The sequence below is a fragment of the Crocodylus porosus genome, unplaced genomic scaffold, assembly GCF_001723895.1.
Source record: "Crocodylus porosus isolate Cpor-Errol unplaced genomic scaffold, CroPor_comp1, whole genome shotgun sequence".
Classification (NCBI taxonomy): domain Eukaryota; kingdom Metazoa; phylum Chordata; order Crocodylia; family Crocodylidae; genus Crocodylus; species Crocodylus porosus.
Genome location: NW_017728907.1, coordinates 22,714,617 through 22,727,512, shown reverse-complemented (window position 1 = coordinate 22,727,512; position 12,896 = coordinate 22,714,617).

Here is a 12,896-nt window from a genome sequence, read left to right as displayed (position 1 = left end):
CGATCACTAGGTCGCCGATTAGGTCATCCCCCGTAGCCAGTACCAGGTCAAGCAGCGCTTTGCCTCTCGTTGGCCCATAGACCTCTTGGGTCAGGTAGAGGTCATCCACGCATGAGAGAAAGCTTTAGTGGTAACTATCATTAACATATCATTATGCATGCATATAGATTCTGTTTCACTGTTGTGGAAGCATTCTTCCCAGCTGGGGGTCACTCATAGGTCATCCTGTGGTCAAAGGCTCCTCTTTGTGTACGTTCCCTAATAAATTAGGGAATCTTTAACTACCAGGACATCTACCTTACCTGCCTGTATTCAGGTAGTTTAGTTGACTTTGTAATGTTTGGAATCTTGCCAGCTCAGCACTTGTTATTAATTTTCTGTATCCTTTCCCCTATATTCCCCCACTTTCTTTTCCTGAGAGGCCCCAGTGGCACTCAGAGCTCTGGTTGGATCAGAAGGACACCACCAAGGCCCGCTGAGCCTGGGTCAGCATATAGGTCTTGGCTTTTGGATCTCTTTGTCCACATTGGTTAGGCTGGGGTATTAGATCTTGGAGAATTGGTTATACAAAGTAACTATTAAGTGTAGACAGGCAGTGAGATGTCGCTGTACCTTTTAACATATAGCCAATTAAAATATGCTTACAACACAGGCACAAAGCCAACAATTATTAAATATACGCATATTTTCAGCATATTACAAGGAAAAATAACTGTTTAAGACCTTAAAAACTTAGTATAGACTCCTGTGTTTTTAAACATCTCAGACAGGCATTTACTATATGAGTCATATAATACACTTTACACAAACAAACAATACAACTATAGCTTACAATGGGATGTAATGTCACGTTTAGAATTCTGGTTGCAGTGGATGCCCATCTGAGTGAGCTTTCCCATCATCAGTGCTGGGTTAATTCTTGGGTACGAGTTAGGACATCTACAATTTCACAGGCATTGTGATGGACTGGGACATAGGCTGCTTGTGCTAGGTGTTGTACATGGTGAACTTCAGCTATAACCTCTGGATGGTGTAAAAGTTTTTTAAGTAATATAGGAGATATACCTAATGGAACTGGGCTTAGATGCTGGTTATCATGTATTCCATATCCCAGAATGGAATTCTCTTGAATTATTTTCCTTCTTATGTAATTTATATCACATCCAATTAAGGCAATTACTTTGCATAAACAAACATTATTATCATTAACAGTTAAGTTATACCATTAATTTACTTCTAACATAAGACATCCAGTACATAAACAAACACATCCTCTTCCAGTATTGATAATGACAGATCCATTATATCGGTCTGGCTCTATCGTGTACTGACATACACTATTATCTGCACTAAGGCATAGGGAACCTGGTTGTAACATATACTCAAAACAAATTAAACCCTTTGGGAGATGGTTGCACATGCTGGTAGACACAGCTTCATATCCTTCTGTCGTTTTTGCAAGCCTATTGCTTATTCATTTGAGGGAGCAATATGGTATGGTTAAATTTTGCTCCTAATATAAAAATGGAAAATAACAAATCCTTTTTTGCTTCAGCTATTGCTTCAGTTTAGAAAGATAAAGCCATAATATTGGGCTTATATTTAAGCCGCATTGATACGTTATAAGGCCATAACCAGACTGGCTGACTTGTTTTACTTAGGATTAATTTTCTCAATTCTGCAGGTATGTGCCAATCATCTCTTTGTTCTATTAAGATGCATGACTACACCCAGGGACCATAACTGTGTTTGTATGCACATTGTAAAAGCATTCCCTTGAAGAAACTATGAGTTAGAAAACACAGAGCTTGGTCCCAAAATTAGCTAGGATGAAAGGGAACGACCTATAGAAGAAAAGGTACAGATTAAGGAAGGCTTAAAAGCTACCCAAAGAAAGGATGTGCTTCAAATACTTTTCATGATGTGTTCCTGGAGGAACCAGGATGCATGAGGGAACTAAAACTTCATATTCATACCCTACCTGGACCCATAGTACGTGAACAGTGGAGGCCTGTAACTTACTATTTGTATGGCCCTGTACAACAGAATTTAAAAAATATATGCAAACAGGGGTAATAGTTCCATCCAGAAGCCCCTGTGAAGCCCTTTAGTGATTGTCCCTAAACTGGATGGAACACTCCGCCTTTGTATAGCTTTTCAAGGCATGAATGCCATTGCTACATTCAATGCTTTCCCTATGCCCCATGTAGAACAGCTCCTAGAGTGGATAGGACAGGCCCACTAAATATCAAGACTCAATCTGTTGTGTGGGTATTGGCAATCCCAATGGCTGCAAAAGATCAAGCTAAAACTGCCTTAAGGAAACTATGGGGCCTCTACAAAATTCATAGAACGCCTTTTGGGTTTCATGAAGCAGCTGCCACCTTTCAGAGACTAATGAATTAAATCTTAGCCCCACATGTACAGTACACATCAGTGCACATAGATGACATTGTCATATATACCTAAATGTGGGGGCAACACTTGAGATCTTTGAAGGCAGTACTAGAAGACTTAAGAGCTCTAGGAATGATGGCTAACCCCCGCAAATGTGCATTGAGGAAATGAGAAACAAAGTATTTAGGATTCTCGGTGGGACATGGAACCCTTAGCTGACAAATGAGATCTTTTTTAGGGATCACTAACTACTGTCACTGATTTCTACCCCACTTTGCAGAGTTAGCAGTCCCTTTGTCGGATGCTGTAAGAGGAGTAAAAAACATTATAAAATGGAACTCCAAGTTGAATGAGGCTTTTGCAAAAATAGAGAGAGCCCTATGTCTTGACGTGCTAGTGCACAGGTTTTCAACCTTTTTTAAGGTGTGTACCCCTTCTGGGTATGCTTCTAGTGGAGTTGGGGGAAGGAGTGGTGGCGGCTGGATGCAGAGCAGGAGGGGCTTTCACACAGTGGATAAATTGAATGCTTGAAGAAATCAAGAAGATTCAAAATCAAGTAGCTTTGACTTTGGGACAGAATCAACGAATCATGAAAAAGCAGTTTGGACCATCGAAAATTGTTGAACGGCCAATTGGGGCCAAGTAATGGTCAGAAGTTTCAAGTCTGCGAAACACTGTTTATCCCCGTTATGGGAAGGTCCCTTTGTAATAATTGACAAAGCTAGTCCCACTGTGTATGTATTAGAGGTAAAATGAAATCGAGACAGGATTACTAAGTGGTATCACTCCTCTCAATTGAAGCTATGGAAGGGTGAGTGATAGAATCTAGATGTGTATGTAAATATCTCTATATATATATATTTATGTTTAGAGACTGTTGCGTTATGAAGAGAAAAATCTTCTTCTTTGAGATGATCTTCATAGCAACTCTCTTGTCTATGGCTACCACGGTTTCCGGGAGAAGATCATGGGAAGTGGAAGTCATGACTGCATCAGTCCAGACGGAAGACACCGTGTAGTCTCGAACCTTGTGGGACATACCGAGAAAGTTAATATGGGGACTGTATAGTAGTTCTTTGAGTACTGGAGGAATACCAGTTATAATGTTACCTCAAGTAATGAATGTGACCATTGTATGTCAATTTGACAAAACCTGGGATACTTTTGGTATTAACATATACCAAGCATGGGGGACCTAAATTACCCAAACATTTGCCGGGAGGAACAGGCTGCCAAAACAAGCCACTCATGGAGGTTCTTACACTGTGTGCATGACCTCCAACTAACCCAGGTGGTGTCCAGTCCCATCAGGGGTAGCGCCTTGCTAGACCTGGTCTTAGCAACAGGGGATGATCTCGTGGGAAACCTGCGAGTACACAGTAATCTGGGAGATAGTGACCATCACTTGGTAGAGGTCACTATCCAGCGAAAAGTGAGAAAAATATCCTGTGATGCTGAAGTGTTAGACTTCAGAAGGGCCAACTTTAGTAAACTTAGAAACCTAGTTAGTGAGGTGGCCGAACTCAAGAGCATTGGGCTAATGGGGGTCCAAGAGGGTTGGAAGTTTCTCAAGGGAGTGATCTTTGGAGCTCAAAAGGAGTCTATCCCCTTACGCAGGAAAGGGGCTAAGGGGATAAAAAAGCCCCCTTGGCTGAACAGGGAGCTCCAGGAAAGACTGGGGGCAAAGAAAGAGATTTATAGGCAGTGGAAACAGGGAGCAGCCACCAGGGAGGCATACACCACCCTGGCACACTATTGCAGGGAGGCAGGCCAAGGAGTGTAGGCTGCCTTCAACAATTAAGGACAACAAAAAGTCCTTCTGCAGATACATAGCGAGCAAAAGGAAAGCGCAGAGTAACACAGGGCCACTGCAGGACAAATCAGGTCAGTTGGTGGTTGATGCAGAGAAAAAGGCAGAGTTCTTCAATGAGTTCTTTGCTTCAGTATTCCTAAGTAGTGACCAAGACAATTCCCTCACCTTGAGCACAGACAGATGTCCAGAAGGCACCAGAATGCCAAAGGTTAGTGCTGACTTAAAGAGCACTTGGAAGGGCTGAATGGGTACAAGTTAGCCGTTCCAGACGACCTCCATCCATGGGTGCTGAAGGAATTGGTCAGTGTCATTGATGAGCCGCTGGCACAGCTGTTTGAGTACTCATGGTGCTCTGGCCAGGTCCCTGAGGACTGGAAAAAGGCCAACGTGGTGCCCATTTTTGAGAAGGGATGAGCCAGGTAACTTAAGGTCAGTGAGTCTTAACTCTCTTGTTTTAGCTGCTTGTGGAGGGTTTGGGATTGAGAGTGTGGTTGGGAGTAGAAAGGTAAGAAAGGTTTATTAATTTAGTAAAAACATGATTACAATGACAGACAATAATAATTTGCATTGGCAATTTATTGGTAGTCCCCTGTGCTGCCTGATGTATGACATTTTTTTTTTTTTTTTTACAAAGCTCAGCAAAGTCAGGTGTTCCCGATCAGTGCTGCCTGAGGGGTACTGGGAATGACCTTGGTATTCAGTCCTCAGGCTTTTTGAGATCCACGGACCCACTGAATCTAGGTCAGCAGCTAATTTTAAATTAGTAACTTTTTTCATAGAGCTGCATCTTCCTTCTAAATGATTTTTGGATGTACTAGCTAATTTATAACTTTTGAGCTATGCTAATAACTTAGAGCTATCTAGATTTTCCCAATGCAAACTTTCTTTAGGACTGACCAATAGCAGTACAAGCCTTGCATGCTTTTGATAAGGTTAATTTGTATTACGCTACAGGGCTTACTACTTTTACAAGGCTTTGTTAAATTTACTAGGCCTTACTACATACAAGGCTTTACTAAACTTTGACTTTAATTAGGTTCTTAATAACATATAGCTTAATATTTGAACAAATGACAAAAAACACTTAGTTTAATTTTTACAATGTTTAGCAGGCACTTTAGACACAATTTTTAGCTGTTACACTCTATCCCTGGGAAAATACTGGAAAAAATCACCAAAGAGCGCATTTGTAAAGGCCCAGCAGGGGAAATGATGCTGAAAGGAAACCAGAACGGGTTCATCACAGGTAAATTCTGCTTGACAAACCTTATAGCCTTTTATGATCAGATCACACACTGCCTTGACACAGGAACTGAGGCTGATGTCATCTATCTGGATTTTAGGAAGGTCTTCAACACAGCTTCGCATCCTATTCTCATAGGGAAGCTAATGAGCTATGGAGTGGATGCCTACAGTCAGGTGGGCGGCTAACTGGCTTAGGGACCGCACTCAGAGTGGTGGTGGACGGGTCGTTCTTGGCCTGGAAGGAGGTGGGCAGTGGGGTCCCAGGTTCAGAACAGCTCCTAGGGTTCAGTCCTTGGATCAGTGTTATTTAATATCTTCATCAGCAATTTGGATGAGGGTGTGGAGAGCACCCTCTCCAAGTTCGCAGATGATACCAAGTTATGGGACAAAGTTAATACACTGGAGGGCAGGGAGCAGATACAGGCAGACCTGGAGAGTTTGGATCAATGGGTGGAACGAAATAAGATGCAATTCAACAAAGATAAATGTAAGGTACTTCACCTAGGAAGGAGGAACCCCCAGCACACCTACAGGTTGGGGGATGACCTTAGCAGCTCAGAGGCTGAGAGAGATCTTGGAGTCATAGTTGACTCCAAAATGAACATGAGCCGGCAGTGTAACGAGGCCATCAACAAAGCCAATTGCACCTTGTTGTGTATTAGCAGATGCATGACCAACAGATCAAGGGAGGTGATGCTCCTCCTCTACGCAGCATTGGTCAGGCCACAGTTGGAGTACTGCATCCAGTTTTGGGCACCACACTTCAAGAGGGACACAGAGAATCTAGAGAGGGTTCAGAGGAGGGCCACTCGCATGATTAGTGGCTTCCGTGAAAGACCCTATGAGGGGAGGTTGAGAGATCTGGATCTCTTCAGCCTTTGCAAAAGACAGCTGAGGGGTCACCTTGTAGCCACCTATAAGTTTATCAAGGGAGGACAACAGGGAATTGGTGATGCGCTGTTTACCTGAGTGCCCTAGGGAGTAACTAGGAATAATTGGTGCAAACTAGTGGAGAGTAGATTCAGATTAGGAAGACTTTTTTTTACAGTAAGGGTGGCCAGAGTCTGGAATGGGCTTCCAAGAGAGGTGGTACTATCACCCAACTTGGAGGCCTTCAAGAGAAAGTTTGACAGTCACCTGGCTGGGGTCATCTGACTTTGGTCCTCTTTCCTGCCAGGGTCAGGGGGTTGGACATGATGATCCACTGGGTCTCTTCCAACTCTATGATCTATGAAATACAGCTAACACCAAAGTCACAATGAATAAGTTATCCTGAGCTGCACAATAATTATGAGAATTAAGGGGTCCAAAAAAAATCCTCCCTATCAGAACTGGGCAAACAAGGGGTCAACAATGTGAAGGTTTTACCAGCATGGCATGAGTTTTCACAACCAGAACAACTACTAACCCTCAGAGCACTAGAAGATGCCCAGAAATGATACCAGTATGGCTCTAACTTGTGCACAAGCACAGGAATGGGTGCAAAATATCTTGAGTGGAATTTTCTGGCAAGGATAGGCAGGGGTTATTCCCACTGAAATTGGCTGGATCCTTGCAAGAGTGGCAACCAAAACTGAGATGGACTGACAAAAATGGTGGTCACTTGAATATTTTGAATATTGTCCTCACCAAAAGGCTATTTTAGCAGATATCTATACTATAGCCGAAGTCAAGGTCCACCAAATATATCCAATTGTTTATATAGACAAGAGAATAAACGCATTCATTTGGAGAATAAGCAAACATTCCCATTGGATAATGCAAGGGTCTAGTGACACCACAGATGTAAGTCATGGTGATAGAAACCGGAATGGTATTATTTATGAAGGAACCTATGAACGTATAAAGGACACTTGTAATAGTTAACAAAATATGTCAGTTTACGAATGTAATTTCCATGTCACAAAAGGATATAAGGAAACTACGACTGTATATGTATTGGATTATCAATTCATATGCATTAGCACTGGATGGGACCAAATTATTTTAAACCATTGCTATATAGTCAATATTTTAGAGTATAATTGAACCTTTTGTATGTGTAAGGTTTTGCATGTTAAGGGTAGTGATATAGATATGCGGATACCAATGAGGTATAATTTGTCAATAGCAAGTAATTTAGCTGTGTATACAGTGCTTCAAGCAGCTCATATTGGAATGAGTTTGTCTGTGTTAAGAGAGATGATAATACATGATGGGATTATGCAATTGCTAGAAGTAAATTTGGAGAAAGCACAATACATGTATTTTTCAATACTATATAATAATTCCTGAATTGTAAAAATTTTGGATACAGTTGCAGCCACTGCACGCCATCTGTGGTGGGAAACCTTGTTTGGGTAGTCACCAACTGTGTCAGGCATTTTAATGGTTTGTTACATCCAGTTGTATTAATCGTTGGTGGTCAAATTGGATTGAGTCTGATGACTGTAGGAATAATGATATGGATGTGTCAGATGAGAAGGTGATTGAGATTGTCTGAGATGAATAAAAATGAATATAAAGTAAATGACAAGTTGAATGAAGAATTGTTAAACAGGAGACCGGTAGACTTGCAATATATGAGTATGGATGAAGTCTGAAAGGAAGATGCGTATGAACGATGAATGAAAAACTTGAAGTTGCATATAGTTGTTATATCGAGTTGACAGAGTTGGACTTAGAACAGCCATCCCACTATACTCCAAAGAGAAGTCCCTCTCCAAAGCATAGCACAAGGTTGACACAATGATTTGGGCATGGCAGTGAGGAAACATTGGAATAAGGATGCCATGATCCAGCTTCTTGTGTATGTTGTGGCAATACCTTGTCGGATGGATATACTGTAAAGGTATTAAGGAGGGGACTGTTGAGAGCAAATTAAGATGCTTGTGACTGGCTCAGGTTAGGTTATGGGACCACGACAGTTAAAGTTGGTAAGGCCTTTCACAGGTGAGACTATAAGTAGGACGAATGATCTCATTCTGGTCCTCAGTTTTGTAATTTTCCATATAATGGATGGAGTGCAGTGTGCACATTTTGGGGATGAGTGCATCATCCATCAAATCAGTCTTTACAGGCCCCCAGCATGTGTGTGACCTGCACATGGTGGGCAACACCACCCTGCACCCCGCATCACTTGCCCGCAAAGCCCTTCCACAGTGGGCACCCCTGCCCTCACCCCCCAGCCCTGCTCCCAGCTCTTATGTGCCACCTGGGGCTGGCAGCATCCCCCACTCCCTCAGCCCCCAAAACATCTTCCCCAGTCCTGCCCCACAGCCCCACTTACCTCTGTGCTCTAGCGGGGAAGGGCAAGTGTGAGCCTGAGCCCAGCCTTGGCTGCCTCAGAGGCTCAGACCCCGCCTTCCCCACCGGTCAGGGCTGGGGGTTTCCCCCCCGTTTTTGCAATCGGCTCTTGCAGGCTGGAGCTATGCCAGCTTGCAAGAGCTCTTTGCAAAAGCAGAGAATCTGCAGATTTCTCTGCTACAAAGAGAAATCCATGTTTTCTCTGTTTTTCCATGGGATATGGAGTGGCAACCATGTGAGAAGAGGCTCAAAAAGTCTTGGAAAAGTGACTGAAGATAATATGGTGTCAGTGAAATCATTAACAGAAAAAGTGGACAGGGAGCTGTTATTTACTGTCTCCTGATGCAAGAATTTAGGGCCACCTCATTGAATTATCCAGCAGCAGGTTTAAAACAACCAAAAGGAAGTAGTTTTTTCACACAGAATTAATTAGTGAAACACATCACCACAGGATGTTGTGGAGGCCAGGAGTATAACCAAGTTCAGAAAAAGATTGGAACAACCCTGTATAACTTTGTCAATCTGGGGCTGTTAGTCACAGGACTTAGGGATGTACATATGCATGGTGACTACATAGCATCATGATAGAGGATGCATTACTCTATTCTGTTTCTTCTACTCTTTCTCTAAAACATCCGCTACTTGCCACTTGTGGAGGCAGTGTTCTGGAATAGCTGGATCTCTGGTCTGACCGATATGGTAAATTGTTACATTCTTATGCATCATATCTATACACAATAATGGGAATTATTCATGTATGTCTGTGGGAAAGCAAGGCGAGAGACTGACAAACCTCAAAAGCTGTACCAACTGCTTAGCTGAAATTTATCCACTCAAATAGGCATTTCTTGTGTGTGTTACACTAGGAGAGAAACACTGTTAGAAGTGGCCCAAATGCAGCAATAAAAAAAGAATGCAAGAAAAGTACAAAGTGATAAAAGCCAGTTTGTTTTGTGGAAAGGTTGTCTTTGGGACAGGACGTTTGTGTTTTGCCTGGGTCTCCCATCCTTTGCTTGCCGTAATACTGGATCAAATTGGAGGATTTTAATACAGAAATTGTTACGATTGTCCTAGGTTTTGCATTGCAAGGATACAATTTAACCCAAGAGAGACTGGAAGGTTGACTTACCTGAGCCAGGCAAGGCAGTCACATAGATCTCCCAGGGCTGTAACGGGTAACCCCGAACTGCTCCAGCAAACCTTGTATTTGGTAGGCCAACTGTAGCAGCAATAGCAACAGCAAGCTGCGTGGCAAATTGCCCTAGAAGAAAAATGGCTACCGCAGCAGGCCTGGACTCAGAGAAACCAACTGGAACTGAAAGTCCCAAAGATGATGCCCCAAAACAATCCAGAAGCTTTCCTGGAAAGCTTTGAATGAGCAGCCCTAGCATCAGGGTTGGATAGGATCTGCTGGGCAGGCCAATTAGGTGTGCTCCTAACCAGAGAGCTCAAGCAGCATTGCCCATTGGGCAATGAATCTGGGAGAAACCATGGACCATAAGAAAGAAATATTGTATCGGCTGGACATCAATCTGGAAAGATACTGACAGACGCTACAGGCTAAGAAAAAGAAAGAGGATAATTCCCCGTGAATACTGCTTCAAAACCTAGTCGACCTACTAGACAAGTGACTGCGACCCCAGGAGCTAAGGTGTATATATGTGATCAGATCCTGCTGGAACAGTTTCTCCTAGACCTTGATGAAAACACGCAAAGGTGTGTGAGATGCCATTGACCAAAATCATCATCAGAAGCTTTGCAACTGTCTGAGGATTTCGACAGTGCACAAGGAGAAAGCAACAGGGAAAGGACCTCAACCTCAAAAGCTGGACCGAATCATCTTCAAAGAGAACCAGAATGTAAAGAATCCCGAAAAGCTCACTGGACACAAGGAAGCCATTTGGTGTGTTTTTGGTGTGGCAAGCTGCGATACATGGTAAGGGAGTGCAACAGTATGCCTCGACCAGGACTTCTTTCAGTAGATTCACACTTTGAAGCACAGATGCCTAGGAATGACACAAAGGATAATGATCACATAGAAATGATGGACTGTAGCATAGGAAAGAGTAACTGGGAAGAGAAGAAGGAGAAACCCACCATTTGAGCCAAAGTGGAGGGTAAGAGAATTCAAGCCATTATTGATACTCCTTGTGTTTGTCAGCCAATCAGAGCGTGAATAAAGCGTTATGGACAGACAGGCTTAGGCTTATATATTAGACTGTATTACATAAATGTATACATTACAGAGACGCACACAGATTTTCCAGCACACCAAACATGATGCTGGAAAGGCAGGTGGCCACTCTTCTGGCTTTTAAGGAGATAGGTGCAGGGGTTTCTGGGAAACTGCACTGTCATGGAATAGGGTCCCTAGAGATGGCTGTGATATGCCTAGGGCCCTGTGACCATGCTAACGCTGCCCTGCAGGCACCTTCTCTTGTCGCTGGCTGCCACATCTTGTTGGAAGAGATAATAGATAGGGAGGCTGTCCTTGAGCTTCAGTTCAGTCATGGTCCAAATGGACCCCACTAAACTGTCTAGGTTCTCGGACCCCTTGCTGGGACCTGCTCTAAGTAGGTGCCTCAAGGTGCACAGCAACAGAAGCAGACTCAACTGAGACACTTGCCTCCATAACTTCTACCTCAACCTCCTCCGAAGTGCCTTCTGGGGAAAGAGACCTGGCTCTAAGGGCAACTTAAGGGGTATGGAGCACAAACTCAGCTGATTCCCCCTCCTTCCCCAGCATTTCCCTTGCTATGGCACTCAGATGCAGCTCCAGCTCTTCCTCTGGCACTGGAAGGCTCAGGCTGGAAATTAAAATTGGAAATTAAAATTGGGTTGGAGGAGACTGCAATGCTGGTGCTGCTTGTTGATGCCGTGGTGGTGGTGCTCAGCATTGCTAGGAAAATCAAATCTGTTCATGTCAAGTTGACCAAACTCCCAGAAGTCTTTTTGAGATGACTGAAAATTGGCAGTGATTGTGGCCTAAGGTTAACCCCAGTAAAACGCCAGGGAACATGGAACATTTAAAACAATGGAACAATAGAACCTTAAAATAAAATGATAGCATGGTAATTTTTCGGAGTAATTAATTTGGGGATGGGAAAAAAACAGGAAAATATTCTCAAGGTGCAAGGATGTGCTATTGTATTCTTAGGATCTATGAGCCAAAATATTATATAACAAGCTTGGCTAGCATTAATAAAGGTGACATCACTAAAGGGTTAAATAGTCTAAGCAAGTAAAATCAGTGTTCGCTGTTCACTGTTCGTTGTATGGATTTCTGAGGGAGACACCTGCATGGCTCTCTAGAGGAGGACCAAGCCTTCGGACTTGGAACAACAGCGTAACCCAGGAAGCTTTCCCAGAATGGCTGGATGAGGGAAATAACTCCTGCGTAATAGCTCTAGACAGACTGTGAAGTGGTGAAGAGTCACGATAACACATGCAGTCTTTGGTAACTGTCTGCTTATATTCTGGCAATCCCAGTAAAGTTGACTACTCATATTCTGGCAACCCCATTGATGAATTGCTTTGTGCTTAGTAGATGTTTTGTAGTCAATAAAGCTTCTGACCGTTTGTCAGACGAGTGCTGGTGGTAAATCACAGAGTTCTCCTAACCCACAGAGAAGTAGGGGTTAAATGAGTTACAGCCCAATACTTGGGGTTGTTGTTATTATGGCAGGTATTATTGGAGGGGATGCAGACACTGCTCCTATCTCCCTGGTGCTGCTAGTAGCAGAAGCGGCATGGCTGCTAGTTGTTGGAAAGAGACTGCCTCTAAGTTTTGGCGGGGAGGGGAATTTAGAACTCTTCCTCTACCCCCTTTTCATCTGAAACAGTGAAACAGGTTTGGCAAAACGGAATGGAACAGCAAAACAAAACACTGTCCTTTTGAAATGGCAAATCAAATCAAAACAAAACATTGCCATTTTGTACAACCCCTTGATATCCACAATAACAAACGATTGCCGAGTTAACACTTCCCCAGTCCCACTTTCCCACTCTTGGCCAACTGAGAACCTTACCCCATCTTAGCATACTTTTCAGTTACTTTTTAGGAGTCCCTCACTCCCAGATGGGTGAAAATCCTTATAAACCCTGTTCACTTCACCACCCCTCATTCCACTAGCTGGCTTCTGCCATGACAACAACG